This window comes from Lithobates pipiens, unplaced genomic scaffold (genome assembly GCF_037356315.1).
Source record: "Lithobates pipiens isolate NorthernLeopardFrog02 unplaced genomic scaffold, aLitPip1_a1.2 Scaffold_28, whole genome shotgun sequence".
Classification (NCBI taxonomy): Eukaryota; Metazoa; Chordata; class Amphibia; order Anura; family Ranidae; genus Lithobates; species Lithobates pipiens.
In genome coordinates, this window is record NW_027507789.1 from 66727132 (window position 1) to 66751689 (window position 24558).

Below are 24558 nucleotides of genomic sequence, written 5' to 3' on the forward strand. Positions count from 1 at the left end.
TTAACTCTAGGGGCAATCAGGGGGTTGTGTGCCTATGTGTACCTACGTGTCAGTGTAGTGATTGATGCACTTACTATGTGTTCTCCTCGCAGTCCGGTCAAAAAGACTGCCCCAAGGAGAGTGACATCACTTGCTCCCTGCCTGTGTTTACACTACACAGGCAGGGAAAGCTTCTTATTCGCCAGGAGCGATCGAGAGGGGATGGCCATCCCCTCGTCCCGGATCGCTCCTGAAGCTAAACGGACCGCCGCAGCCAGCGGGAGGGGGTCCGATCAGACCCCCCACCCGCTGGAAGGCAAGCACATACCGGTACGTGCTTGTGCCCGTCGGTGCCATTGTGCCGACATAGATTTACATGCGGCGGTCCTTAAGTGTTTTTTTTTTACTACATGGGGGGGGGCGGCGCCCGGGCGCCCCCTATGGACGGGCCTCTACTGCTGTGATCGCAAGAGGGAAACAAATCAAACACAGAGATTTCTTTAATTTAGTCATTTTTGTAGTGTCTGGTGTAGATCCAGGTGACTTTTCCTTCAAATTTTGCAAAACTGTACATGAAATAGATGCTGTATTGAGTCTCCAAACCTTTCCTTATATATTATTATATCCACAAGTCACCTGGCTTTAGTTTTAGATCCTTCAAAACTTTTAGGATCTGGAATTGGGGAGAAAACACATAAATGAGTTTGTCAAAAACCTTAAAAGATCAGCAACATTCTCTGTGAGATCCGAATGGAGGACTTCAGCTGCTGAGACAAAATATAAGCAAGTGAGTAACACACTCCCAAACCAATTCCCATAGGGAAAGAGCCCAACATCCACTTAGGGGCTTGATAAAATATAATAAAACTTTCAGGCAAAAGTTTTCTAGCTTCTTAAGCCGCGTACACACGTAGCCGTCTGTCTGACGTACTTAGTCTGGCGGACGTCCGTCCGTCAGCGGACTAATACTAAGTCCGCCGTACTAAGTCCGCCGTACTTTCGAAATGAACGGACTCGCCCACACAAGCTGTGCAATAAAGTATTTTATCTCGTGTGTTGTGTTTTTTTTTTTTGTACTTTTATTTTACAGGTGAATGGGTAGGGGTACATTGTACCCCATACTCATTCACATAGGGTGGGGGGCCGGTATCCGGGGGCCCCCTTATTAAAGGGGGCTCCCAGATTACGATAAGCCCCCCATCCGCAGACCCCGACAACCAACGGCCAGGGTTGTCGGGAAGAGGCCCTTGTCCTCATCAACATGGGGACAAGGTGCTTTGGGGTGGGGTACGGCTCAGGAGGGGGGGCACTCGCTCGCCCCCCCTTTCCTGGCCGGCCGGGTAGCGTGCTCGGACAAGGGTCTGTTGTAGACTTGGGGGGGACCCCCACACCGATTTTTTTCGGCGTTGGGGGTTCCCCTTTAAGTCCATACCAGGCGGCGGGGCCAGCGACGTCTCCTTCGCGGGCCGCGCCTACCTGGAGACCCGCTCGAAATGAGCAGACTTTTCTCCGGGCGGGAAAAGTCCGCTCATTTCAAAAGTACGGCGGACTGGCATACACACGGCCGGATTGTCCGCCGAAATGCGAGTACGGCGGGCAGATTGGTGTGCAACACGGCATTCTAAGTCCGCCGTACTTTCGGGTAAAAAAAGTATGCCGGAGGCTACACACGGGGGGATTGTTTGGCGGACTTGAGTTTGCCGGACTTTTGCACCGGATTGTTTGATCGTGTGTACGCGGCATTACTCTACTTTGTCCGCTATATTGTAGATAGTAGGGGGGTGTAAAAATAAAACCTCAAAACTTCCAATAAGGACTCTCCTATAAAATGATTTCCTCTGTTACTCTCTGTAGATTCTGCACTCTGTACTTACAAACTACTTCTGATAACACTTTTTTTTTACTGTGGCCTTTGCAGTAGCATTTGCCACTGGACATCCAGAAAACATGTCCATACAAACAAAATACATACTCGTAAGATCCTGACTTGGGCATCTGGATATATCTTTTTGTTATCTCTGGAACGGATGTTCAGCTTTTGGTAACACCTTTGGTAACAGGTAAAACAAGAAGTGGTATGTTATAAAAAACAACTGTGGAGAACCCTGGCTATAACCCACACTCATTTACTAAGGCAGCCATAACTGCTTGTGACTGATAACACGGTCAATGTGTCAAGCTGAAGGGAAAAGAGTGTCTGGCAGACATAAATGATCACCTTTTCCAAAGTCTTGTTTCGCAAGAAGTTGCCCTTGATGGACCACTTGTTCTTCTCGTTCTGGGGTCCTTAAAGTTGAATTAATCCCAGCTATACTGGGCCAGAACTAGGGTGGAATCCGTGAGTTGCACAGACCCAGCAAGTGTCCGGGGCTGTAAATGCAGCATCCTTAGTGTTGCCTGGTCAGTGAGCCCCGGAATGACCCGCCCGAAAGGGAGGGGTAATGGAGGGGCGGGCATGACCGGGTGCCAGGGGAACCCAGGGGATAGCGGGATAGGAGCAGAGCGGGGTGGATCAGCGGGGGGAGGAGTAGTACTTAAAGTGGGCGGAGCGAGCGCGGAAGACGAGTCACGAGGATTAGACCTGGAGGAGGCAGTTTTTTGCCACTGCTCCTCCGTTTCATCTCTAGAATTGCGGCGATCGAGGCGGTTTTGGAGCGGCTACGGGAGCAAGCGGTGGTGAGGGGATCGGATTGGCTGACGAGGCAAGTGGCGGGCTTGATGGGGGACGGAGGAGACGGGACTGCCAGCGGGGAGCCTGTGCTGCGGGCTCGTGCGGGCTCGGAGGTCTCGGCCTCCGGCGCGCTTCTCGCCAGGCCCCGCCCCCCGGCCACCTCGTGATCGGCGGAGCCCGGGGGGGATAGATCGGTGCCCCCGGCTAAAAAACGGACCAAGGATTCTCGGGGCCCTGGGCGGTCGGCACGCCGCCAGCCCACCCCGGGGGGCGGGGCCACGGGCCGCAATGGCGCCGGTTCCCCGCCATCCAGCCCGGCATCCCGTCGCGTGGGGGATCCCCCTGGGGGGCCCAGCACTAGCAGGGGGACGGCAAGTGGCGCACGAATGGCAGACGGCAGGGATGATCCGGTGTCCCAGCGGCCCCGGTCGGGGGCGGGGACACGCAGCATGGCTGAAGACTTGTTGGCGGACAGCGGGAGACGGAAATCGCCCGCGGGTGGGACGGGGGGCGCTCCCGGTCTGGTTCCCACCGCCAGTCGCGGAGCAAGGCCCCTGTGGGGAACGTTCTTCTCGACCACCCGGTTTCTGCAGCCTCTGGGGGGGGTTCGCCCAGGGGGCTTCCGGACGTGACGGACCATGCCGCTGGTGACCGGTCGGAGGGGGAGCTGTCCACAGATGCTGATGAGGCGGCCCCGGCGGTGGAGAGCGGCAGTGCGGCCCGGTAAGTCTGTTTCACTTGATTTCAATGTTGCATTGCAGGGGTTGCTGGGGGCGGTACAAGGGGTATCGGGGACGGTGGCACCGGTGGTGCCTCTGGGGGGTGCTGACCGGCCGGGGTCGGGCCTTTCGGTCCCGGAGCCCGCGGCTCCAATGCTGGGACTGTTGGAGGGGTTGCGGGCATTGGTGGATAGGTTTGGGGGGGGGTCAGGGCACTCCGGCCCTGGCGGCGCCATGGGTGGCGGGTGCGGTCAAGGGGGCGGCTGTGGTCGCGCCGTCGGCGGGTGTGGAGTCCCGGGTACCTGCGGCCGGGGGGGGCGGTGGTGTCGGCCGGCGATAAGGGGGAGGTTCCGGTCGCGCGGACGGATGTGGTGCGGATTGGCGATGCGGCCAGGTGCGAAGTGTACGTCTGCTTCGAGGGCCCGCTCGGAGCACATTTGAAGTCGGAAGTGAGGGAGAAGATCGCTAAGGGTGAGTATGTGGAGATATTCTCTCTGCTCCCGCTAGAGAAGTTTAACTTGGATCGGGTCAAGCCCAATGACTCCAAGAAAGATGACGAGGAGAAGAGGCGCTACCGTTTGATCCCGCGGACGTTTGCGAATTGGTTGCAGGCGTTCGCGATTTTGGCGAGCGTCATTGGTGAAAAGAACCCCGTTGTTTTGCTATATGGACGCCATAGGGGAAGCCCACCGGGTTTACGGGGGGGTGGCTTGGCTCCGGTACGACGAGCAGTTTCGGCAGCGAAAAGCTGTGCGTCCAGAGTTGCGCTGGGATCACAAGGACATCAGCCTCTGGATGAGGCTCATGTCCTCAGCCCGGGCCCCGCCCCAGTTTTTTCAGGGGGGGGCCGGGGGTACACCCTCCTCAGGACTGTTGGCCGGAAAGAAGTGGGGAGTGTGCTGGCAATTCAACGAGGGCGCCTGCAAGTACCGGGGGGCGTGCAGATTCAAGCACGAATGTTCCGGCTGCGGGGGGGCCCACGCGTTGTCTCGGTGCTTTAGGAAAGGGAAACGTCCCGGAGACGCTGCGAACAAGAGGGAGGACGCCGGTGAGGGTGGAAAGGATGCTTCCTTTCCTAAGTAAGTATCCCGACAGGGTGGCAGCCGGGCTGTTGGCGGGGGGTTTCAGGGATGGTTTCCGGATACCTTGCGACCTGTGGGTAGTTCCGCCGGTGGCCAGGAACCTGCGGTCGGTCTTGCTGCACCCTGCAGTGGTTGATGAGAAATTGGGAAAGCAGGTGGCCCTGGGTCGCATGGGGGGGCCGTTCGTGGGGAAGCCATGGGAGGATCTGGTGGTGTCTCCGCTGGGGGTTGTCCCCAAGAAGGAGCCGGGTAAATTTCGGCTAATACACCACTTGTCTTTTCCCAAGGGTGGGTCGGTCAATGATTTCATTGACCCCGAAATCTGCACGGTGTCCTATACGTCGTTCGACGCGGCTGTCCGGTGGGTTCGCCGGTACGGCCGGGGGGCGCTCATGGCTAAAGCGGATGTCGAGTCGGCGTTTCGGTTGCTTCCGGTGCACCCGGACAGCTTTCGCTTGTTGGGTTGTCACTGGCAGGAGCAGTTCTACGTGGACAAGTGTTTGCCTATGGGCTGCTCCATTTCGTGCTCCGTTTTCGAGCAGTTTAGCTCGTTTCTGGAGTGGGTGGTGCGGGATGTCTCTGGCCTCGAATCAATCATTCACTATTTGGACGATTTTCTCTGCGTTGGTCCCCGTGCCTCCGCTGTGTGTGCGATTCTCTTGTCCACGTTGCAGCACATCGCGAGCATTTTTGGGGTGCTGAGAAGACCGAAGGCCCGGTGGAGGTGTTGAGTTTTCTGGGCATCGTGATTGATTCGGAGGCCATGGAGTGCAGGCTGCCGGAGGACAAACTGGTGGACTTGCAGAAAGACGTTCGTGAGATTCAGGGCCGTCGGAAGGTTCAGTTACAGACCTTGCAGTCCTTGCTGGGTAAGCTGAATTTTGCGTGCCGCATCATTCCGATGGGGCGGGTGTTCTGCCGACGGCTGTCGGCGGCGACGGCGGGGGTGCGTGCGCCGACGCACTTCATCCGCTTGACTAAGGATCACAGGGACGATCTGGGTGTGTGGCATGCTTTCTTGTCCTCCTATAACGGGAGGGTGGTTTGGATGTCTGGGCCGGTGAGCAATTTTGACGTGGAACTGGTCACGGACGCGGCCGGGTCTACGGGCTATGGGGCGTTCTTCCAGGGCAAGTGGAGTGTGGAACCGTGGCCGAGTTCCTGGCGGGAAGCGGGTTTCCTGGGCAACCTGGTACTGCTGGAACTCTTTCCAATTGTGCTGGCGTTGGAGCTGTGGGGTGAGAGTTGCAGGGACCTGAAGTTGCGTATCAATTGTGATAACATGGGGGTGGTTCAGGTGGTGAATCGCATGTCCGCGTCGTCCCCCCCCCCGTGATTAGACTGTTGCGCCAATTGGTCCTGCGGTGCCTGAGCTTAAACATATTCTTGTATGCTGTTCACATCCCGGGGGTGGAGAATTCTTTAGCTGACTCGCTGTCTCGTTTCCAGTGGGACAAATTCCGGGACTTGGCGCCGGGAGCGGCTGCGGTTGGGATTCCTTGCCCGGGGTGGATCTGGGCTCTGCCGTTGGAGTCGCCGCGGGTTGGATCCAGAGGTCTGTAAGTGGTTCGACCTGGACTGCGTACGAGAAGGTATGGCGGTAATGGCAGGTTTTAGTGCAGGAGGTGTCTGGGGCAGCCGGTGATTGGCGCCTGCTGGTGCTGTATTTTGTTGTGCGGAACGTGGCGGGTGGGCGTTCGGCATCCGCAATCGACAAGAAGTTAGCGGGCTTGTCCTTTCTGTTTAAATTGCTACGGTCGGAGGACTGGACGAAGGATTTCTGGGTTCGGCAGATGCTGCAGGGTTATCGTAAACAAACAAGGCGGGAGGACGCGAGGCATCCGGTGACGTTCGGGGTTTTGGTGGCCATATGCGCCGCCTTGGGCTCCATTTGCGCGTCACAGTTTGAGGTGACTTTGTTCACCGCGGCTTTTTCTTTGGCCTTTTATGGGGCGTTTCGGATTGGGGAGTTGGTCAGCCCGGCTCGGACGGTGCCGGGGGGCCTGTGGGATCAAGATGTGCGGGTGGGGGAGTCGGTGGTGCGTATATTTCTGCGGAGATCCAAAACGGATCAGAGGGGTAAGGGCGTGGACGTGTGTCTGTTTCAGTTGGTGGGGGCGCAAGTTTGCCCGGTGGCGGCGGTTCGGGGCTATAGGGCCGTGAGGCCAGGGGTTCGGGGTCCGTTCCTTATACACGAGGATGGGTCGTTCCTGTCACGATTTCAGTTTGTGTCTGTGTTTCGGCGTTGTCTTGGGCGGTGTGGTTTGGTGGGCTCTGAATATGCTTCGCACTCCTTCCGCATAGGGGCGGCCACCGAGGCGGCCCGGTGTGGGTTGGACGAGGCATCAGTTCGTAGAATCGGTCGCTGGGAGTCGCACAGGTTTCGGTCCTACGTGAGGCCCCAGTTGGCGGTTGGGCGGTCCTGGAGCGGGGGCGTCCTTAGTGGTTTTCTCTTCGCGTGCATCCCTTCCCGTGCCCGACGTTTCCTTACGAAATGACATACTAAAAAAAAAAAAAAAAAAATTATAAATAAATAAATAAATGAAGGTGGCAAATGGGTGGTAAGGGGGGGGGGGGGGTCACGGGCCCCTTGGGGTTGCACGCGGAGGCGGTTTTCTTATGGTGGGTGGCGGCTTCCCGGGTTCTCTCAGTTTTGGCTTTTTCATTTCAGATGGAGGTGCAGGGCGCCTCGTTTGGATCGTGGGCCACTCGTACGTTTGTTGGGGGGCCAGGAGAGGAGACGTGCGGCCGGATGGGAGGCAGCTGGGCATTTCCAGAAGTGAAGCTGAATTACATTGGTTGGGGATACCTGGAATGCAGTGGGACAGGGTGCTGAGTGTGGTCGAAAGGTATGTGTGGCTGGATAGGCCCCCGGATGTGTTGGTTATACATGCTGGGGGTAATGACCTGGGAGCCCGGAAGGTACGGGATCTGCTGATGGATATAAAGGCTAATTTCCTGCGGCTGCGTGCCAGGTTTCCCGATACTATCCTGGTGTGGTCTGACATTGTCGCTAGGACTCAGTGGCGATGGGCGAGGTCGGTGGCCAGCATCCAGAAGACACGAATCCGGGTGAATAAGGTGGTGGGGAGGTTTGTGGTTCAGAATGGTGGTTTAGTGATCAGACACCGGGAATTGGAGGTGAATGTGGGTTTGTACCTTAGAAAGGATGGGGTGCACCTAACGGATGTTGAAATTGATCTGTGGTCCCTGGGCTTGCAAGATGGGATTCAGAAAGCTCTGCGGGTGTGGGTTTGCCCTCAAGGGTAAGGGGTCACCCTTTTAGGCTGTGGCGTAATATTTTCTGGTGGTCTTTGACGGTGGCGGTAAACAGAGGTGATCTAAAGGTGTGGGGGGCTCATTGGTAATAGGGGCCCACCCCGGTGTATTCCCGAACGGTGGACGGAATACTGGGAGGTGTTTGCACTGCAGGAATTTGGTTGTCTCTGAGCGGTCACAGCTAGAGGCCTGGGATGTAAAATGGTAAAAAGCAGTGAGGTTGGTGTTTGAGTTAAAGTGGGTCACCGTCAGAGATCACCAGACTGGAGTTTCTAAAAGTTGATCAAAATGTTTGTTTATGGTTGTTTATAGGTATTTATATATTTATATATTTATATATACATATCTTTGGAGGGAGTAAATATATTTTGGTTATGTTAATAAAAGGCTGTTGTGGCCAGTTTTACTCCAAAGATCAGGTGTGGTCTCATTATTATAGTCTATAAGAAGGCGGGTAGGAGGTACGGGATTGGGAAAAAGGGGGGACAATCGGGCTACGCAGGTCATGCTTCCATGTGTGAGTTTTACTGTTAGTATGGCTACCTCAGCAAGAACCTGGAAGGCTGAAAGCAGCCGATTAAAATTAACTTGGCGTGCTTGATTGGTTTACCTGCCAAAGTAAAAACAAACTTCTGGCCCTTCAAATGGAACCAAAAGCTCTCTATATCTCGACTATCTAATAAATAAATATATACTCTTTTTATCGCTCACAGGCTTTGCTAAAACATGGAGCCCTGCTTCTTGAGCTGGGGAAAAAGGATCCAATGACTCTGAATACAGAGTATCCTTCTGGGTGATAAACTGCATACTCAGTATGGGTATTGCCATCCTCAGTATAAAACCGGGAAATAACACTACAAAAAAGTAAATACTCGGGTCTTCAGGGAGTGTGCGCTGCACGGGGCTCACAGCAGCTGATTCATACATCATCAATTTAACACATGTGGTTTTTCTTGGTCTCCAGCCTCCTCCAATAGAGGCAATAAGGTGGCTGGATTCAAATGTACGCAATTTCATTGTTAGATTTGTACATAAACAAACAAAACAAATTCATATTTTGAACCTTTCATTAGACAAACATTTAGTTAGCTATATATTTGCTGTGCAAAATGTCGGACCATTAAAAATTAAATATTCAACCAAAATAATGTCTGTAACTTTGTCTAATAGCAACTTTGCATAAAGCTACAGCTCTGATATATCTGGGTGAACCCTTCATTACTGGGTCCAGCTTGCATAAATATAACAAAGGCTTGTTTTCTATCATGTTTTTTGTGTAAGAACTCCAGGTTCATGTTTCAAAAAGACAACTTTTTCCTGACAATATTATAATAAACGATAACAATACCGTGCAGTCATGCAGAGATGTCCATAAATCCAAAATATTCTTACACTTATACCCACTGCACTTACAAGGAAAATGGGCACATCATTTCACAATCCACACATTCTGCTTTGGATTTCAAAAATAAAAATACATAAAAACAAAGTGCTCCGCCACATCAAAAACTATAAAACAACTGGCTGCAGGAGGCATCTATCCTAACAGGGTGTGTGGACTTGATGTTTTGGGTCTGTTATATTTAAATGTTATTTATTATTACTCTCACATCATGGACCGCACATCAAGGTATTATCAGACTTTAAAGCCGCGTACACACGTAGCCGTCTGTCCGACGTACTTAGTCTGGCGGACTTCCCGCCAGACTCTACGTCGGACTTTCCGAACGGGCTACTTGCCCACACACAGCACTTTTTCAGCGGACTAATACGGCGTACTAAGTCCGCCGTACTATCCGCCCTACTTTTGAAATGAACGGACTCGCCCACACACGCGGAGGAAAGTCCGCTCATTTCGAGCGCGTCTCCAGGTAGGCGGGGCCCGCGAAGGAGACGCCGCTGGCCCCGCCGCCTGGTATGTACTTAAAGGGGAACCCCAACGCCAAAAAAAATCGGCGTGGGGGTCCCCCCAGGTCCACATCAGACCCTTGTCCGAGCACGCTACCCGGCCGGCCAGGAAAGGGGGGGACGAGCGAACGGCCCCCCCTCCTAAGCCGTACCAGGCCCCCCCCCAAAGCACCTTGTCCCCATGTTGATGAGGACAAGGGCCTCTTCCCGACAACCCTGGCCGTTGGTTGTCGGGGTCTGCGGGCGGGGGGCTTATCGGAATCCGGGAGCCCCCTTTAATAAGGGGGCCCCGGATACCGGCCCCCCACCCTATGTGAATGAGTATGGGGTACAATGTACCCCTACCCATTCACCTGTAAAATAAAGTACAAAAAAAACACAACACACAAGATAAAATAGTTTATTGCACAGCTCCGGGGGACTTCCGTCTTCGGGGGTCTTCTCGCCGGACTCATCCGCTATCTTCTTGTAGCTCTTTTACTAGCGGAGGAGCCTTTCCTCCTCGCCGCCGGCCTCTTCTTCCGACTTCGGGGGTCTTGTCCCCCTCTTCGGTTCTTCTGCCGGGCCACCGCGCCTTCTTCTAGCTCTTTTACAGGCGGTGGCCCGGTCTTCTGTCGCCGCCGCCTTCCGTTCTTCTGTTCTTCTCTTCTTCTTCTTCTTCAGAAGAAGATGTTGCCTCGCCGAGTCCTCCACTCACAATGACGGGGACCGAGCACGCAGCGACTTATATAGGGACAAGGAACGGGGTCTTCGGTGGATGTCACATGGGTTGATGTCACATGGTGACCCCGCCCCCTTACGATGTCACAGTCCCGGAGGATGCTGGGACTGTCGCCATGTGACATCACCCCATGTGACATCCACCGAAGACCCCGCCCCTTGTCCCTATATAAGTCGCCGCGTGTCCGGTCCCCGTCATTGCGAGCGGAGGACTCGGCGAGGCAACATCTTCTGAAGAAGAAGAAGAGAAGAACAGAAGAACGGAAGGCGGCGGTGGCGGCGGCGGCGACAGAAGACCGGGCCACCGCCTGTAAAAGAGCTAGAAGAAGGCGCGGTGGCCCGGCAGAAGAACCGAAGAGGGGGACAAGACCCCCGAAGTCGGAAGAAGAGGTCGGCGGCGAGGAAGAAAGCCGGGCTCCTCCGCTAGTAAAAGAGCGACAAGAAGATAGCGGTGGAGTCCGGTGAGAAGACCCCCGAAGACGGAAGACCCCCGGAGCTGTGCAATAAACTATTTTATCTTGTGTGTTGTGTTTTTTTTGTACTTTATTTTACAGGTGAATGGGTAGGGGTACATTGTACCCCATACCATTTCACATAGGGTGGGGGGCCGGTATCCGGGCCCCCTTATTAAAGGGGGCTCCCGGATTCCGATAAGCCCCCCGCCCACAGACCCCGACAACCAACGGCTAGGGTTGTCGGGAAGAGGCCCTTGTCCTCATCAACATGGGGACAAGGTGCTTTGGGGTGGGGGGGCCACGCGGCCCCCCCTTCCCCCAAGGCACCCCCCATGTTGAGGGCACGCGGCCTGGTATGGCTCAGGGGGGGGGCGCTCGCTCGTCCCCCCCTTTCCTGGCCAGCCGGGTAGCGTGCTCGGACAAGGGTCTGATGTGGACCTGGGGGGACCCCCACGCCGATTTTTTTTCGGCGTTGGGGTTCCCCTTTAAGTCCATACCAGGCGGCGGGGCCGGCGACGTCTCCTTTGCGGGCCCCGCCTACCTGGAGACCCGTTCGAAATGAGCGGACTTTTCTCCGGGCGGGAAAAGTCCGCTCATTTCAAAAGTACGGCGGACTGGCATACACACGGCCGGATTGTCTGCCGAAATGCGAGTCCGGTGGGAAGATTGGAGTGTAAAACTACATTCTAAGTCTGCCGTACTTTCGGGTCAAAAAAGTATGCCGGAGGCTACACACGGGGGGATTGTTTAGCGGACTTCAGTTTGCCGGACTTTTCCACCCGCTTGTTTGATCGTGTGTACGCGGCATAAGATTTCATTTTTGTAGAAAAACTTCTTATGTATCCTACCCATCTTGCCTTTGTTAAACATTATGGTAGCTGTATTCAAATTAACAACCTCATCTTAATCTTTTTTTTCTTTCCACTCAATAAATGTAAAATTACAAAATTGTTATCTTAAAGCGGGATTCCACCCTAAAGTGGAACCTCCGCTGATCGGATCCCTCCCCCCTCCGGTGTCACAATTGACACCTTTCAGGGGGGAGGTGGGTGGAGATACCTGTCAAAGACAGGTATTTACACCCACTTCCGGGCATAGACTCCCGTGGGAGTCTACGCCATTTCCTGCCCTGCCGCGCTGTCTGCTGGGACAAACACGGGTCCCAGTGACAGCGCGGAGATTTCCTATTGTGCGGAGCAACTCGCGCATGCGCAGTAGGGAACCGGGAAGTGAAGCCGATTCGCTTCACTTCCTGATTCCCTCACCTAGAATGGTGGCGGCAGCAGCCGAGGGCCGAGCAATCGATCGGCCTCGGCTGCCGGCATCGCTGGAACCCGGGACAGGTGAGTGTCCATTTATTAAAAGTCAGCAGCTGTAGTATTTATAGCTGCTGGCTTTTAATATTTTTTTTTTTGGTGGAATCCCTCTTTAATCTAATTAAATTTTTACCAATTTCCCCATTAACCTGGATTTCATTTCCAACCAAAGGTTGTCTAAACCAGTTTCAATATATCTATTTTTATTAATAAAATTAATTAAAGTTAAAGAGGAGAGCCAGTTTTAAATTTTTTTTTAAAAGTCAGCAGCTGCAAACACTGTAGCTGCTGACTTTTAATAAGCAGACTTACCCGAGGCTGACCCGTCCCTGGGCTCTTGGGTCCCGGCGCCACCATTTTAGCTAAGGGAGCCTTGCGGCTTCACTGCCCGTTTCCTACTGAGCATGCGCGAGTCGCGCAGCGTTTTGTGAATGGGGCGCGCTGTGTTCTGGGACACACAGTTCCCAGAACACAGTGCGACCCATTACCCAGAAGACGCCGCACGGAGGAGAGAAGACAGAAGATCACCGCGGAGGAGGAAGAGGCAGATTAGGACGATGTGCCTAGCAACAGGCATTTCTGGTAAGTTAAAAAAAAAAAAAAAAATTTCAGATTTTTTTCAAAATTTTAATTTATTTTTGTTTTTCAGGGTGGCCCTCCACTTTAAACTCATATTACAAATGTATACTCATATGATAATTTCAATATCACACACTAATATATATACACAGATAAATGTCCTTGAAGGGGGACATATTACTTAATTTTACTTAATTTTCCTTTTTTAAATGCACTGTTTCCACTATCAAAGGATATTCAATTTGTGTAAGACACAGTTAAATGTAACCTTCATTTTACCATGTTTGGAAAACAGATTAAAAAATAATTGTGATCACATTGTTTATCATTAGATTCGTTAACCCAGCACATTTTGTTATAAATGTTTTGTCTAAAAAACTGAAATTGGCATGGTGTCCTTCCAGCTTATCACCAACCTCTCATCCCAGCTACATTCTTTCAGGAGAGCATAAAGGAGGGGGCCACATCTGCGTACATGACACATACAAGCGATAGAACTAAAGGTTCCAGCATTCACACACATACACCAATATCTCTCCAAAATCGCTTACATTTATCCCATTTGTACACAACACATGCATATTATTCTCTCACTTTCTTTTAACGCTTTTTTAATACTTCCTTGCTTAAACTTTTGCTTTCCTTATTGTGTTCTGCTATCCTGTGCATCCAATGTATTGTAATACCATACTTCACATACTGTACCTTCTATGATCAGACGGGCAGCCATAGTGCTCATCCCATCTTCCCTCTCTGACAACATATAAAGTTTTCTGTTTTAACTCTCATTACTGTTTCTTGACTTTACTAGTTGCAGTGCCTGACCCCAAATTCATCCCACAACTTAACATCAAAATGTCCCTTTCTGTCTTGTGTTAATGTCACTCTTGATCCATCCTGCTCACATAAATAGCTGTTTCTCTAGCTGTATACTCTGCATGATTCTTTGTCCCTGTGGACTTTGGTGGTAACCCAGTTACCCTTTGTGGATCCCTGTCCACTTTAACCATTAATCTAGGGGCTCAGTATAGGCGGAACCACACCTTCGGTTCATATATAGCGCCTGGTAACCCCTCCTGGCTGGCTCGCCACCTGAAATGGATATTTTATAGATAGGCAACTCCTATCCTCATATTGATTAGTAGACATGGGCGCCGTCAATAAATTAGTTTCATTCTGTTCCGGTTCGTGTTAGAATTAATTCGTACTTCGTATTTCGTGTCCGAAATTCAATTTCACTTTGTGCGAAATAAGAATTGTCGTTAGGTTTGTTAACTTGTACGAACGTTCTTTACGATGAATTTAAAGGAAAAAATATATATATCGATATGACAATATGTCCAAATTTCGTTACTACGGAAACAACATGTGACTTGGTTGACCAATCAGAGGTTTTCTTCTGCTGCTGAGGCCTACAGGGCAGGCCCGATCATGTGACTTCCCTTTGTGGGTTAGTTAGTGTAGTGGAGCAGATCACACGATTATTTGTCTGTGCATCTGAGCGAATATCTTTGCAATCCTTAGTTTTTCATTGTTCATTTTAGTTTATATCTGTTATAGTTTGCAAGTGTATCATCTCTTAGTATTTAGTTTCTGGTTTTATTCGTTTTTTGGTTGGTTTTGAGAGATCGTTTTTTTTTTTTTCATTTCTTTACATTTGCCGATTTTGGTGTTAGTTTGCTGCAATCAAAATCATATTTTTTTTTGTCTACATTTTTCTAACTTTTAAAGGAAAAATGAGCAGCAAACAAGGCAGTAAGAGTGCTGCTGGGAGAGGGAGAGCTATGAGCTGTGTACATGAGCAGCAGGTGGGATGTTCTGTCTCTGCACCCTCTGAGCTCAGCTCACTCCCATAAAGCTGAGGCGACTGGGATTGAAGACTGCTGGTGATAAAGAGCTTGGCAAACAGTAGACATTTGCATGTCGCCAGCTGTTCCAGGATTTACCTCCTAGAACCAGCAGCACAATTCATAGCAAAAGTGGCGCTACCACCTCTGCCACTGCTGCTGGTAACATGCTGCCCATTGGTACCTTTTATGGAAGAGGGCAGGCCAAAGGGGTTCCCAGTGCACATACATTTGTGCAGCCAAAGCTGGAGCTCCTGGCCATGCAGCAGGAAACATGTCAGGAGGCCGAGGTTCATGATGATGTCACCACCACCACCATTGCTGCCAGTGCCATCACCATCAGCACTACAGGGAGCTTGGCAGTGGTCAGCAAGGAGACAGAGTTTACTGCTTCTTAAGCCCCATACACACTATCAGTTTTTCTGCTGAGTTTTTCCTTCAGATTTACCAAAACCATATAATATGAGGTCAAACCTTAGGAGTTTCAATGTGTATGCAATCAGGCAGGCCCTTGCACTACATGGTTTTGGTAAACCTGAAGGAAAAACTCAGCAGAAAAACTGATAGTGTGTATGGGGCTTAATGATCACTGTTCCCTTGGCAATGTGAAAGAGGTGGAAGCAGGCTTTCCTGACATTGTTGTAGACAAATTTAATTTCCAGCCCTCTACCCATGTTGGCACCACCGACAGCCCAGAAAGTATCTCCCCTCAGTCCCCACTACTTTTTTCTCCTGAAAAGACCCCTGCCCAAGTGCTTTCTAAGCCTCCAGCATCAGAATGGGCCAATGCAACCATTAGACCTCTATCCATCACAGAACCCAAAATACCTGGGATGTTCAGGTCTCTTCCTCCCGCTCCTGCCGAACCTCAGAAAGAGAGTGTGACCACTGCAGTGGAAGGTATTCCATCAGGCAGTGTCCGAGGTGGTGGCTGCCATTCCAGCATTTGGCAGCATTTTAAAAGAATTGGTGTTGGTCAGAAGGCCAAATGCAATCACTGTGGTAGGGAGGTCAGCCGGGGCCGAGACATAGGGCATCTCAGTAATAGTGGCATGAACCAGCACATGCGTGTGCACCACCATGCAGTGCTGTTAGGGGAGAAAAGTATTATGGCCACTCAAACACCAAAAGGGGAACCAATAGTGGCACCGCCACAGCCACCATGAGTGCCAGCACCACCAGCCAGTATAAGGCAGAAAAGAATGCTGTTACCATCCCGCATCCAATCCATACCAGCCAGGCCACCCTGGAAGATTTTGGTGGCTTTCAGAGTAAGGGTATGTCTCGGGCGCAGGTGCATAAAATAACACGCCTGATTGGCCAGCTCATTGCAGTTGGAAGAGCACCTTTCAACATGGTGGAAGGTGAGCCCTTCAAGCAATTGATGCAGGCTGTTGCTCCACAGTACCGTGTGCCATCACGTAAGACCTTCAGCCAAACTGTGGTGCCAGCCTTATACAGGTCTTGTGTCGGGGTGCTCAAGGAGGAGATTGGAAGGGCAGGTGGACAGGCAGTGCACCTGACCACTGACCTGTGGAGTGCGTGTATTGCCCAGTATGCCTTCCTGTCCCTGACGGCACATTGGTGGCAGGCCAAGGTGTCCCATGATGTAGTTCAAACATCTGGATCCTCGTCAGCAGTTGACAAAAATGGGTACCGTTCCTTCCTCCTGCACGCTGAGGTGCTTGATGAAAAGCACACAGCGCAAAACATCCTGCAAGCCCTGCAGCAAATGTTGTTGCAGTGGTTTGGACAGGCAGACAGCAACTACCGGATTGGCTATGTTGTCACTGATGGAGGCAGCAACATGGTCAAGGCTGTAAGGGATAGCAGCTTTGTGGGTGTGCGCTGCTCAGCCCACCTTCTCCACCAGGTGGTAACTGACAGTTTTCGGTTGGTGGAGACCATTTCTGGCGGCGATGGAAGGCTGTCCAAAGTGGTGGACTCTTGTCGGAAGATGGCTGGTCACTTCCATCGGAGTGTGAGGGACAGCCACCTCCTCAGGGTGGAACAGAGGAAGGCAGGCCTTCCAGAACACTGCCTGAAACAGGATGTGGGGACTAGGTGGAATTCAACCCTAGCAATGCTGGAATGCATCCTTGAGCAGCAGAAGGCTCTCCATGCCATAGCCTGTGATCATAACATTGGCATAGAGAGACCTTTAGGCAGGGATGACTGGGCCATAATCGGGCAGATTGTGGCAGTCCTCAAACCTTTCCTCTCTGTCACAGAACACCTAAGCCGCGAGGATGCCAGCATTGGTCATGTGCTACCACTCTTCAACCACCTTCAGAGCAAATTGGAGCGGTTCAAGTCGGCTGAGGAACCTTTGCCTGGTGGTGGCCCTCAACCTGATGTGTTGGCTCTGCTAAACACATTTCTGATGGAGTTGGGCAGGCGCACACAGGAGTTGACCGCCTCTTGCCCAGAACTGATGTTGGCTGCCATGTGTGACCCTCGCATCAAGGGCAAAATGGCTGTGCAGTGTAGTGCTCTGACAACATGGCGGAACAGACTAATCGACAGGGTGCGTCAGAGGGAAAGGCAGATGGTAAGTCTGGGAGAAGAGGAAGAGGAGGAAGAATATATTGAAGACCCCCTCTCCCATGCATCATCTACATCTAGTGAAGCGAGCAGAGCTCCTGCCAGCAGAGCATCTTCTGTCTTGGCTGAGGCACTTGACACCCTAATGGGAACCTCCAGCATAGTGCACCCCAAGAAACCCATATCAGCAAAGGAGGTTGTCATGTCCTATTTGTCAGCCCCACCAGTGCACCCCACCACAGATCCAATGTTTTTTTGGTAGGGGAAGAGCGAGAAGTGGCCTGCCCTCGCAGATATTGCCAAGGAGCTACTGTCCTGCCCTCCGACAAGTGTCCAGAGTAAGCGGGTGTTTTCTGTGACGGGAAACATCCTGTCACCCCAAAGATCCCAGTTGTCCCCCCCAGCTAATGGAGCAGTTAGCATTTTTGAAAATCAATTTGCCAAAGCTGGGGTACCCCTCCCTCATTCTGAACATTCCTTGAGCTGACCGTCTGCAGTAGAGATGGCCATTTGGTCTTAGTAGTTGGTCCCTGTCCCTCCACACAATCCCTCCCCTCGCTTCTCATCTACCCCTATTTGCTTGTGACATCATCTGGGATGGATGAGAAGAGAGGAGGTGCCACCAGGGAGGAGCGGAGAGAGAACTTATTACACACGCTTCCTGCGCTACTCTGCATGCTGGCTGGTAAACGCTGTGCCCTGATGTTCCCCAATGTGCCCTGATGCTCCCCAATGTGTCCCAATGTGCTCCAATATGCCCTGATGTGCCCGATGTGCCCTGATGTGCCCCAATGTGCTCCAATATGCCCTGATGTGCCCCAATGTGCCCTGATGTTCCCCAATGTGTCCCAATGTGCTCCAATATGCCCTGATGTGCCCCAATGTGCCCTGATGCTCCCCAATGTGTCCCAATGTGCTCCAATATGCCCTGATGTTCCCGATGTGCCCTGATGTGCCCCAATGTGCTCCAATATGCCCTGATGTGCCCCAATGTGCCCTGATGTTCCCCAATGTGTCCCAATGTGCTCCAATATGCCCTGATGTGCCCCAATGTACTACAATATGCCCTGATGTGCCCTGATGTGCCCCAATGTGCTCCAATGTGCCCTGATGTGTTCCAATGTGCCCTGATGTGCCCCCACCATTCTTCTCATTTACACATATGACTACTAGAACAGATAAAAAGACATTTAGGGAAATTGATCAAAATTGGAGCGAGCAGAATCTGGAGCAGTTGCCCATGGCAATCAATCAGCTTCTCTTCAGTTTGTTCCGTTAAGATTTGAAAATAAAAGAGAGAAGCGGATTGTCTGCCATGCATCGCTGGTCCAGTTTTTGCCTGATCACCCCACACTGTTTGGGGTCACCGGGGATGTGCGGAGTGCACATGCTTGGTAACACCAAACTATTTCCAGTGACCCCGCACATCCCCGGTGACCCCCATACAGTGCGGGGGATCAAAACTGGAGCAGCTGTGCATGGCAGCCATGTGCTCATTATGAGGGGCTCCCACCATCCCTGTGCGGTGCTGACTTCCTCCTGGGGCTGTACCCCTGCTGTGCTCAGTCTGTCAGCACAGGAATGGTGGAAACCCCTCATAATGAGCACAGCAGAGGTACAGCCCCAGGAGGAAGTCAGCATAGCACAAGGATGGTGGGAGCCCCTCATAATAAGCAAAATTACTCGATGCGACGACAACTGATCCGAAATTCGTAAACAAAAGTTTGTATTGCGTACAAAATTCGGACGCATGGCAATTCATATTTCGTATCCTCCCGAACGTACGAATTTAGGGAAATTAATTAAGTTTAGAGAAACGAATCGCACATGTCTATTGATTAGTGGTTCCAAATTAATAATAACTACCGCAGTAGGGAACAGACACAAAAGATACGCTCTCCTTTATTATGACGCATTTGAAGGTTTTTAGACACATGATTACGTAGGTATCACATTAATATTATAATTGTACGTGTATGGTAACAAGGGGCGTTACATAGGCAGGCTAATTATAATCAGGGCTCGAAAGAATGCAAAACATGTACATTATTAGTGCCGTGTGCACAGTGAGGGCAATGTGCAATACATATAAAATAGAATACAACTACACTCCTGCTCTCCCTGTCTGCTCTACCTGGGGGCCTCGCGTCAGAGGTGTAAGAGAGGCAGTCCGCTGCATATTAGGCTCTACCGTTAGGTACGTGACACCTTGCCCCCATCTGCTGATCTCCAGTTGATGACCCTGGCCTGGCTACGTTTATGATTCTGGTACTCCCCATCTATTGTATGTACCTATTTGATTGTTGTTATTTGTGGGTCTCTGTCTGGTAGTTGGATTGTTGTGCACTGTATTGTATTGGAGGTGTTTGTATCTATATTCACTTACTTTAATAAATTATATTACTTCACTTTACATGTGTTTGGTTCCCTCTGTTGCTGTCTACGCAGTGCTGGTCACACCTGTTCATGACAGCGCGTCCCAGCTGGATGAAGTTCCTGGCCTCAGGCAAGTAAAGTGTTAGTCTCTGATGGTACTGAACCTAAAGACCCACCTAACCCTGCCATTTTCCTGCCTGCTGTCCAGCCTGAAGTTCCGGTGCCCGTTTCTCAGCCTGTGGACCCGGTGCCCGCTTCCCAGCATGTGGACCCGGTGCCCGTTTCCCAGCCAATGCCCATTTCCCAGCCCGTGGAACCGGTGCCCGTTTCCCAGCCTGCTTATACGGTGCTCGCTGCCCAGCCTGATGTTTCACAGCCTGCTGCCCAGCCAGATGACCCGGAGCCTGCTGCCCAGCCAGATGACCTGCAGCCTGCTGCCCAGCCAGATAAACCGGAGCCTGCTACCCAGCCAGATGACCCGGAGCCCGCTGCCCAGCCTGATGTGCCTCTGCCCACTGCCCATCCTGATGTGCCTCGGTCCGCTGCCCAGCATGATGTGCCCGCTGCCCAGCTTGATGTGCCCTTGATGTGCCTGCTGCTTAGCTTGATGTGCCTGTGCCCGCTGCCCAGCTTGATGTGCCACTACCTGCTGCCCAGCTTGACGTGCCTGTACCCACTGGCCAGCTTGACGTACCTGTGCCCGGCTTGATGTTCCACTACCTGCTGCCCAGCCAGATGACCTGGAGCCTGCTGCCCAGCCTAATGTGCCTCTGCCCACTGGTCAGCCTTGTTATTTGTGGGTCTCTGTCTGGTAGTTGGATTGTTGTGCACTGTATTGTATTGGAGGTGTTTGTATCTATATTCACTTACTTTAATAAATTATATTACTTCACTTTACATGTGTTTGGTTCCCTCTGTTGCTGTCTACGCAGTGCTGGTCACACCTGTTCATGACAGCGCGTCCCAGCTGGATGAAGTTCCTGGCCTCAGGCAAGTAAAATGGGGGGGCGTTGTGTGTGTGTATAATGACACTCACGTGCAGCCTATGTCACACATATACACCTCATATCACCCACACATAGCTGATAGATGGTCAGAGACTGCAGACATGGTACAAGAGATGGTCAGAGACTGCAGACATGGTACAAGAGATGGTCAGAGACTGCAGACATGGTACAAGAGATGGTCAGAGACTGCAGACATGTTACAGGAGATGGCCAGACACTGCAGACATGGTACAGGAGATTGACAGAGACTGTGTTTATGGTTGAACACAGTGTAAAAGTATATAGCATAGCTCCAAACTGTGATTTGGAGCAATGTCCCTCATTCCTCCTCATTTGTCCCTCATTTTTGTCTGATCTATATAGTTGTATATAAAATGCACTTTTCATAGTTTCATAGTTTCATAGTTTGTTAGGTTGAATAAAGACACAAGTCCATCCAGTTCAACCTGAGTGAGTGTCTACAATTGTCCCTATTCCTGTACATTGCACACTCACATTGGTCCCTACCCTTGTACCCATCCTTTCATCTGATTTCTAAATTGCTCCATTTGTAAATTCCAAAAGCCAATATAAAGGAATAGTAGTAGTAGTAAAAAAAAAAAAAAAGCACTTGTGGGTTCAACCAACCTTGTTTTTTTGCACAATTCTCCTTTAAGGGGGCGTGGCAAGGGGTGTGTCCTGCCTGCATACTTTTGCTGAGAGGTGTCCCTCATTCCCATCTCAAAAAGTTGGGAGATATGATCTAGTATCGCAGGGCTGTGCCCCACTCTATTTAAACCAGCTCTGCAAGATCAAGTCAGTAATCCTTCTTTGAAAAGTATAACCACAAGTGACAGGGCAGCAGCACATTTCATTTCCAAAATAAAAAAAATCTTACAAACAGTGATCTGGTCAGGATTAGTGAAGGGCAGTAAACAATTAAAGAAACGGCCCGGACACTAAACTAGGGGGAGGGCCGACATGACGAGGGTGGGGGCTGTGAGGATCATCCGGGTAATGGAAATGTATAGGGGGCGGGCTCTCGAGCGGAGGGGGTGGCGTCGGAAGGGGGCGGAGTCAGCACGCAGGTCAGTTTGCGCCGAGGAGAAGGAAGCAGGAGGAGAGTTTTTTCAGCTCTCCCCTGCGTTTTGACTTTAAGCCCTGCGGACCGGTTGCGGGAGGAGGCGGTGGCCCGTGGTGCTGGCTGGTTGGAGGCCTCTACAGCAAGCTTGCTGCAGGGCCCCGGCCAGGCCTCGTGCGTGGTACCCGGCGGCCCCCCTCCCCCTCTCTCCTCCCCTCAGCCTCCCAGCCGCCTCAGGGCCCGCAGATCCCAGCCTCCAGAGCGGTACAGCCCTGAGCTGGCCACTGACAGGGCTGGGGGGAACACAGAAAGGGACACTGCTACCCCGCCGCCTAAGCGTAGGCCGGTGGCAGTTGGGGGGGTTCCGGTTCGCGTTGTGCACGGGGGGGTGGCTATCCAGGGGGCCTGGTTGCTCCAGCCCCGGCGCTGGAGGGATGTCGGATGGCGGCTGCCTCGGCAGGCCTCTTGCCTGCGGGGAGGGCAGCTCGGCGTGGGAGAGAGGCTTCGGAGGGTGCTGGCCAGTCGCCGTGCACGGCCGGGGCCTGTAATCCTGACGGACGGGGGCGGAGCAGGACGGATGGGACGCCGCGGCTCCATCGGGGGGACCGGTCCGAATAGCGGTCTAGATCTGCGGCTAGGCGGGCCTCCCCAGCTCGGCCCAGGGCTCGTTGTGGCGAACACTCTGAGCGGGGGGTGCGGACTCCCACGGCGCGCAGTGCGGACGGCACTGCAGGGCGCTCTACGCCGGCGAGGAATCCTGACCCACGGCCTGGTGTAGCGGAGCGATCGGAGGCTGGGAGTTCCCAAGACAGCTTGTCGGAGGGAGAGCTGGTCGAGCCGGAGGAGGATGCGGTACCGAGGACGGCACGGGGCTCGGGACCTACGGCTGGATGTCCCCTTGGGCAGCGGCAGCCAGGTAAGAGACCTTCTACTATGTCTTCTTCATCTTCTTCTTCTGTCGTTCCTGGGGGGTTTCCTTTGGGAGGGGTGGGGGGCGCTGGGGCTTCCAGTGTCCTCGGGGTGGGCCCTGGGGGGGGGTGAATCTGGGGCCGGGTTCCTTGTCCTTGGGGGTAGCGGGTTCTCCGGATGTGGGGGTGGTCCACACCTTGTTGGCAGGGTTGCGGGAGGTCCTGGTTCGCGGCCGGCTGAGGCATCTCCGGTTGCTGCGTGGGCATTGGGTGCGCAGGCTGGGGTTCAGGGTTTGCCATCGGGGGTTCCCTCGGTAGTGGTGGCCGCGGCGGACGGGCCAGCGGTCAGCCCGCTCGTGGCGGCTACCGGGCCGGCCACCGGGCCGGCCGTTTCGGGGGTTGTTACTGCGACTTCGACAGCGGTGGTTGCTGCGCCGGCAGCAGTTGGGGAGGCGGCGGTGACCGCTAAGGGGGTAGCGGGAGGGGATGGCTTGCGTCTAGCAGACGCTGCAAAATGTGAGGTCTACGTCTGTTTTGAGGGGCCTTTGGGCGCTCACTTGAAGACTGAGGTGAGAGACCGCATTAGGAAGGGGGAATATGTAGAGATTTTTTCCTTGCTACCTCTGGAGAAGTTTAACTTGGACAAAGTTAAGCCGGATGAGAGCAAGAAGGAGGAGGAGGAGAAGCGGCGGTACAGGCTGATCCCGCGCACGTTTGCTAACTGGTTGCAGGCGTTTGCGATTCTGGCAAGTGTTATTGGGGAGAAGGCGCTGGAAAATTGCTTGCCGCTTTTCTGCTACCTCGATTCCATCGGGGAGGCACAGAGGGTCTACGGGGGGACTGCTTGGTTGCGCTATGATGAGCAATTTAGGCAGAAGAAGGCGGTCCACCCGTCCTTGCGGTGGGACCACAAGGACATTAGTCTTTGGATGAAGCTGATGTCTTCCCCGAGGGGCTCCTTGCCTCCCTTTCAGGGAGGGGCCGGGAGCCCGGCGGCCGTCGGACAACCGGCCGGGAACCGCATGGGTTTCTGTTGGCAATTCAATGCTGGCACTTGCAAATTCGGGGCCAAGTGTCGATTCCGGCACGAGTGTTCCACGTGCGGGGGTTCCCATTCCCAGTCCTGGTGCTTCAAGCAGGGCCGTGGAAAAGGGGGTGACTCTGGTAAAGGGGGTGACGCCGGTGAGGGTAGGAAGGATGGTGCCTTTTCTAAGGTGCTATCCTGATCAGGATGCGGCAAAATTGCTGGAGTTGGGGTTTGCGGAGGGTTTTCGGTTGAATAGTCAGCTTCAGGTGGTTCCGCCGGTTGCGAACAATTTGAAGTCAGCCAGGGAGCATGCGGTTGTTGTCACAGACAAGTTGCTCAAAGAAGTTGCATTGGGGCGCATGGCTGGTCCCTTTGGGGAACCACCCGTGTCTAATTTAGTGGTCTCCCCGTTGGGTGTGGTTCCTAAGAAGGAGCCGAACAAATTTCGGCTCATTCATCATTTGTCCCATCCGCGGGGGGGATCGGTTAATGATTCCATTGATCCCGGCCTCTCAATGTGTCTTACACTTCTTTTGATATGGCGGTTGAGTGGGTGCAGTGTTTTGGCAAGGAGGCGTTGTTGGCGAAAACGGATATAGAGGCGGCCTTCCGCCTCTTGCCGGTTCATCCGGATTGCTGCCACTTGTTGGGTTGCCAGTGGCAGGGCAAGTTTTATGTTGATCGGTGTTTGCCCATGGGGTGCGCAATTTCTTGTTCGTTGTTTGAGCAGTTTAGTTCTTTTTTGGAATGGGCGGTGCGGGATGTTTCGGGTTTGTCCTCTGTCATCCATTATTTGGATGACTTTCTGTGTATTGGGCCTGCGGACAGCCGCGTTTGCACGTCTCTCTTGGCTACTATTCAGCAGTTGTTCGAGGTTTTTGGGGTCCCGTTGGCCCCGGATAAAACGGAAGGTCCGACAACAGAGCTGCGTTTTTTGGGGATTGTCATAGACACCATGGCGATGGAGTGCCGTTTGCCGATGGACAAGTTGGCGGATCTGCAGCGGGAGGTGGCCTGGGCATTGCGGGCGAAGAAGGTTCAGCTTCGGGCCCTGCAATCGCTCTTGGGCAAGTTGAATTTC